Source organism: Rutidosis leptorrhynchoides, chromosome 1 (genome assembly GCF_046630445.1).
Source record: "Rutidosis leptorrhynchoides isolate AG116_Rl617_1_P2 chromosome 1, CSIRO_AGI_Rlap_v1, whole genome shotgun sequence".
Lineage (NCBI taxonomy): Eukaryota > Viridiplantae > Streptophyta > Magnoliopsida > Asterales > Asteraceae > Rutidosis > Rutidosis leptorrhynchoides.
The window spans coordinates 561,624,594-561,630,741 of NC_092333.1; positions in this window are offsets into that span (position 1 = coordinate 561,624,594).

Below are 6,148 nucleotides of genomic sequence, written 5' to 3' on the forward strand. Positions count from 1 at the left end.
CCAATTGTAAATCTTTATATTAACATTAACAAACTTTCATTTAGTTAAACAAATATAAAGCCCATTAATAGCCCATAGTCTAGTTTCCACAAGTGTCGTTCTTTTATCCAAACCCCAATTATGGTACAAAGCCCAATTACCCAATTTTAGTAATTAGCCCAACATCATGATTACTTCGTTTTAAACAAGCATAATAATAACTTAGCTACGAGACATTAATATAAAAAGGTTGAACATAACTTACAATGATTAAAAATAGCGTAGCGTTACACGGACAGAATTTCGACTTACACCCTTACAACATTCGCTAACATACCCTTATTATTAGAATTATATTTAAAATTAAAATATAAATTATAAATATAAATATATTACTTCGTATGAAGAGAAGAAAAAAATGATATCTAAAACTCGTCAGAAAACTGGCTATTTATAGGACCTGACCAGTAATCTCACACCATGCGACTCGCATGGTTTTGTGCTTCTGGCCATGCGAGTCGCATGGCCACCCTGGATTCAGCCAACTACTTTTGTTTTCTTCTTGCCGACGTAATATAATAATAATAATATATATAATATATAATTATATATAATTATTTATATATTATATTATATTCTTGTGCATAGTAGACTAGATATTTTTGGTCCGTTGCGTCGGGCGTTTCTTCTTGGCTCAGGTCCCGGTTCCGGATTTTCGGACGTCCTCGCGTATTATTTTATATCGTGTACTTTGCGTCTTGTAACTTGTACTCTTGTCATTTTGAGACGTTCCTCATCAATATTTTGAACCTTTTTGATTGTATCTTGTACTTTTTAGCTCTTTGGACCTTTTTGTCTTCAATTTGTCGAATCTGCCTTTTGTCTTTACCTTTTATTATTTAAACGAATATCACTTGTAAATAGAACAATTGCAACTAAAAGCTTGTCTTTCTTGAGGAATAATGCTATGAAATATATGTTCGTTTTTAGCATTATCAGCATCTTGTCGTCAAAATTAGTTGCTTTTGCTGAACTTAATGCCAGTCTTTGAAAATGCGTTGTTTTACCCTGTTGTGTACATAAGATAAACTGCAAACATATATACATATTTTTTGAAGTTTGGTATATTACCCCACATTCAAAAATTATTAAAATCTTAGAATAAAAGTTAGATAATTATAAAAAATGATTACAATATTAACAAAAGTATTAAACGTATCAATAATTACAAATTACAAAATAAATAAAACTAAGTATACTAGGGATGATACTGGTACCAATAGGGGTTCCAGGCATAACCATAGGTGCTATAGAATGCTTCGGCAGGGTCATACGTAGGATACGATGGCTGCATCTCTATAGACCAGGGAGGGAAGATGGGTTTCGGTGTAGGAATATAGTTTCTACCTATATGTTGGCAATGAGCTATGATTTGGTTCTGATGAAATTGCCAATCTTCAAATGCTCTCTGTCTAGCATTTTCGTATTCCTGAGAAGCTATAAACCTTTGCATTTCTTGCATCTCATTCCCCCCTCCTACATTACCTTGCTGTTGGTTTCTCTCCACCTGTGGATGTCTACCATGGTATCGTACTGCGGCGTTATTTCGCCTCTTCAAAACTTTCGTACCATGGTATACATTTAAACCTATAGTATCGCGGGGTTCTGGTTCTTCTACTAATAATCCCCCCGACTTATATCCACACCGAGATATTCACTAATCAAAGTAATAAAAATACCACCTCCTATTATGCTATGCGGTCTCATCCCCCGAACCATAGCTGATAAATAATAACCCACACAATACGGTATACTTACAGCGCTTTGTGGGTCTCGAATACACATATGGTAATACAAATCCTGTTCATTTACTTTTTCCTTGTTCTTACCCCTTTGTGTAATCGAATTAGCTAAAAACCTATGTATCACTCTTAATTCGGCTCTATCTATATCCAAATAAGAGTAATTTCCCCCTTTGAAACGGTGATGGCTTGTCATTTGACTCCACACACCGTGTGTATCAAAATTTTCATCTATCTTTCTACCGTTTAGTATCAATCCTCTACAATCGGCAGACGCTAACTCCTCAGGCGTATATATACGTAAAGCCTGAGCCATGTCCAGTAAAGACATGTGGCGCATCGAACCGCCTAACAAAAATCTAATAAAAGAACGATCGGTTAAACTAGCTACCCGATCATTCAACTCTATACTACATAACAATTCTTCACACCATACTTTATATACAGGTCTACGCATGGTGAATAAACGTACCCAGTCATTAAAAGAAGAATTACCATACCTCTGTACAAGTAATTCCCTAATTTGCCCGGCCAATTCTACAGCTTCTAAGGGTCCCCATTCTATGACCCTTGGTACCTCAACAATCTTAGAATGAAGAGTATGCAAACCCCTTTGATATTTTGGATAATCTATCCAAAGTCTGTCAAATCTCAGGTTCGGGTGCAACTCTTCCAAGTGCATATCAGAAAAGGTCATGACTGGATGCGGTATATCCTGCTTGTAGTAGTTATCCACCTCATGTTGTTCCACATTCTCAGCAGGAGCATTACGGGCTTGGGATGAAGATTCACCCCTTTCAGTCTGCAAAACACATCAAACACAATTTTTGTGCATCCAAATATGCATTAGTGTCAACAAAATCATCAATCAAAATAATTACAATGACATGATCAATTTATATCAAACTTAAGCTCATTTTCACATTTTTATCAAATCTACACTTTTTCAAATAAGCATATACGAAAATGTTTGCCAAGTTCATAAGCATTCAACTCAAATAACATGTCAAAATAATCATTACTAGCAATTAAACAAGTCTCAAATGGCATTATCTTTCAAAAATCAAGTTCATGAATTTTAGACTTGAAAAAGTCCACTTTAATTCTCAAAGTCATGTTTAGGCTCAAAGTTTGGATCATTTAACTACCTAAACATGTTACACTACTCAATTTAGCAACAATTCATGACAAAAATCGGCCATAACCTGTTTATATCAAAAAGCCCCAAATTTGCTCAAGAACACAAACCCTAGATTATTCAAAATTTGAAGTTTAAGGCTTCTAATCATGTTAAATAGCATCAATCTAGGTTATACAAGCATAATACATAAACAATTTAAGCCTAATTACACTAAAAAGCATCAAAATCAAATTGGAAAAAAAATGACTCAAGAACACCAAATTTCGGATTAAATGGTGTTTAGGTGTAGAAATTTACCGTTTTTCTTGAGTAATTCCTAGATAGCATCCTTCTCAACATGATTTTAGTAAAAGATTTGGTGATTAACGGTTAAAAATTGTGATTTTGGGGGTTTTTTCTCGGGTTTTTTCGTGGGTTTTCGCAGTTTATTTTCTGTTGTGGGGAGTGAAACTGAGCTGTTGCAGCTCTTTATTTTTTTTTCTGTAATCCGACTCCTCCGCGAGTCGCGGCGAATTGCACTTCAAACTCCGCGAGTCGCGGAGTTTGGTATTTTTTTTTTTTTTTTTTTTTATAATCATTAACTTATGAAACAATTAAGTACTTAATTTTAAAATTTTGTTTCCCTTGTTATTTAGGACGAGGTCGTTTCGGATCGATGTCCTAGTCCGTCCCTCGACAAAATTTTAAAATTTGTCTTTTTGTAGCGATTGTTTTAAAAGCTAAGATTTTTGGTTTTTTAATGTTTTTGGTATACTATAATTCAATAAGATTAAAAATAATGATAATAAAAGTTCTCGTCCCTCCCTCGGGTAAAGCAATTTCGGTTCAAAGACCTAGTCTTCAACTTACGACGAATTTTAAAAATCATATTTTTAACTTAATGAGATAAAGTAAATTTTTGTTTTTAAATTCACACAACTTAAATATAAAATTCAAAATTAATATTAAAAATTCACACCAAACTTAAAATTTAAAATGCATAAAATTAAAAATTTATATTTTAAAAATTCACACCAAACTTAATTTAAAAATTTATAAATTCATACCAAACTTATATTAATTTTTTCAAATATTTACAATTTTAAATATATATTTTTTTTACAAAGTTTACAATATTAATTTAAGATTTAAATATTAATTTTAAAAACATGGTAAAAATAAAATTAAAAATCTTTTTGGCTTTTTATCCCACTTTAGTCAATCAAATATTATCAAAAATATGCGCCCCTCTTTTCGGTAAAGTAATTTCAGTTCCAAGACCTAATTTAACTCATGACGAATTTTTGAAATATTTTGAGTTGATTGATTAAAGATATTTATACCTTAAGAATAAACGTTAAATTTCGCAGTGATGTAATAAATTTTTTTGAATGATATCAATAATTTCGGTCGCCAAACCTAATTTTATTCAATACCAATTTAATACTTTTTAGCGAACAAATTAGCGTTTATTATCAAAAGGTTAAAAATAAAAATAAAAATAAAAACTGTACAAACATACCTGTGAAATAGATTTCTTAGTTATATGATCTATCCCATTCATAAGATAGTCGGTTTAATTGGTTTTCCATGGCTACATAGGCGTAACCTCGAGCATTCAGTGTCTTTTCTTCTAAACATATGAACGGTCCGTCTCTGCATAAAGTAACAAATTCGGTATTTGAATAGGTTTGATTATTTGAACATTTACCTCCATGTGACCATTTTCCGCATTTGTGACATCGTTCTAAGTGTCGTGCTCTTCTTTTCACTGCAGATTTTGATTTTCCTTTACCAAATTGTAACTTATTATCTTCGCATCTGGATTCTTTTCTAACTCCGTCCATTCTTTCTCTGATTACTGATACTATTTCACTTGGTAGTATGTCATTATTTCTTTTAGTGATCAAAGCGTGTAGCATTAGACCATGGTTTAGTTCACAGGCAGTCTTCATTTTATAAAAACCTAAAAAAATAAAAATTCAGAATGGGGGGAGAAGACTAGTTCTTTAGGGTCTGCTAGGGAAAGACCATTCGGGTTCCATTTTCGAGAACTACACGAAAACAGACAATCTAACTCTAACAGAAATACATATTATCCTTTAAAGACTTGATTCTCCCCACACTTAGTTAGCTGTGGTGTCGAAATTGTGATTAACTTCGTTGTCGACTTCCATCGGACCATGTATGTAATGTTTAACTCTGTGACCATTAACTTTAAATTCAATCCCATTTGAATTTATTAATTCTATCGTTCCGTATGGGAAAACTCTTTTGACCATGAATGGTCCAGACCATCTTGATTTCAATTTTCCAGGAAATAGCTTGAATCGTGAATTGAAAAGAAGAACTCTGTCTCCTTCTTTAAATTCTTTTGAACTTCTGATTCTTTTATCATGCCATTTCTTCGTTCTTTCTTTATAGATTAACGAATTTTCGTATGCTTCATGTCTTAATTCTTCTAATTCGTTTAGTTGACTTAATCGTAGACGTCCGGCTTCATGTAAATCAAGATTACATGTCTTCAAAGCCCAAAATGCTTTGTGTTCAATTTCTACTGGAAGATGACATGCTTTTCCATAAACAAGTCTAAAAGGTGTGGTTCCAATTGGAGTTTTGTAGGCTGTTCTAAAAGCCCAGAGTGCATCCTCCAATTTAATGGACCATTCCTTCGGATTTGATCCTACGGTTTTCTCTAGAATACGTTTTAAAGCTCGGTTGGTGTTTTCAACTTGTCCACTTGTTTGTGGATGATATGCGGTGGAGATTTTATGAGTTACTCCATATCTTTTAAGAACTTTCTCAAGTTGATTATTACAGAAATGAGTACCCCGATCACTTATTAAAGCTTTTGGTGTTCCAAACCTTGCAAAAAGACGTTTTAAAAAGTTGACTACAACTCGTGCATCGTTAGTTGGGAGAGCTTGTGCTTCCGCTCATTTAGATACATAATCAATGGCTACGAGTATATATAGATTATTATGAGATTTTGGAAATGGACCCATAAAGTCAATACCCCAAATGTCAAATACTTCACATACTTGGATGACATTTTGTGGCATTTCATCACGTTGACTTATTTTTCCGGCCCTTTGACAAGCATCACAGGATTTGCAAAGAAGGTGTGCGTCTTTGTAAATTGTAGGCCAATAGAATCCAGCTTCATAAACTTTTTTTGCTGTTAGTTGAGGTCCATAATGCCCTCCTGTTAGTCCTGTGTGACAATGGTTTAATATTTTACTAGCTT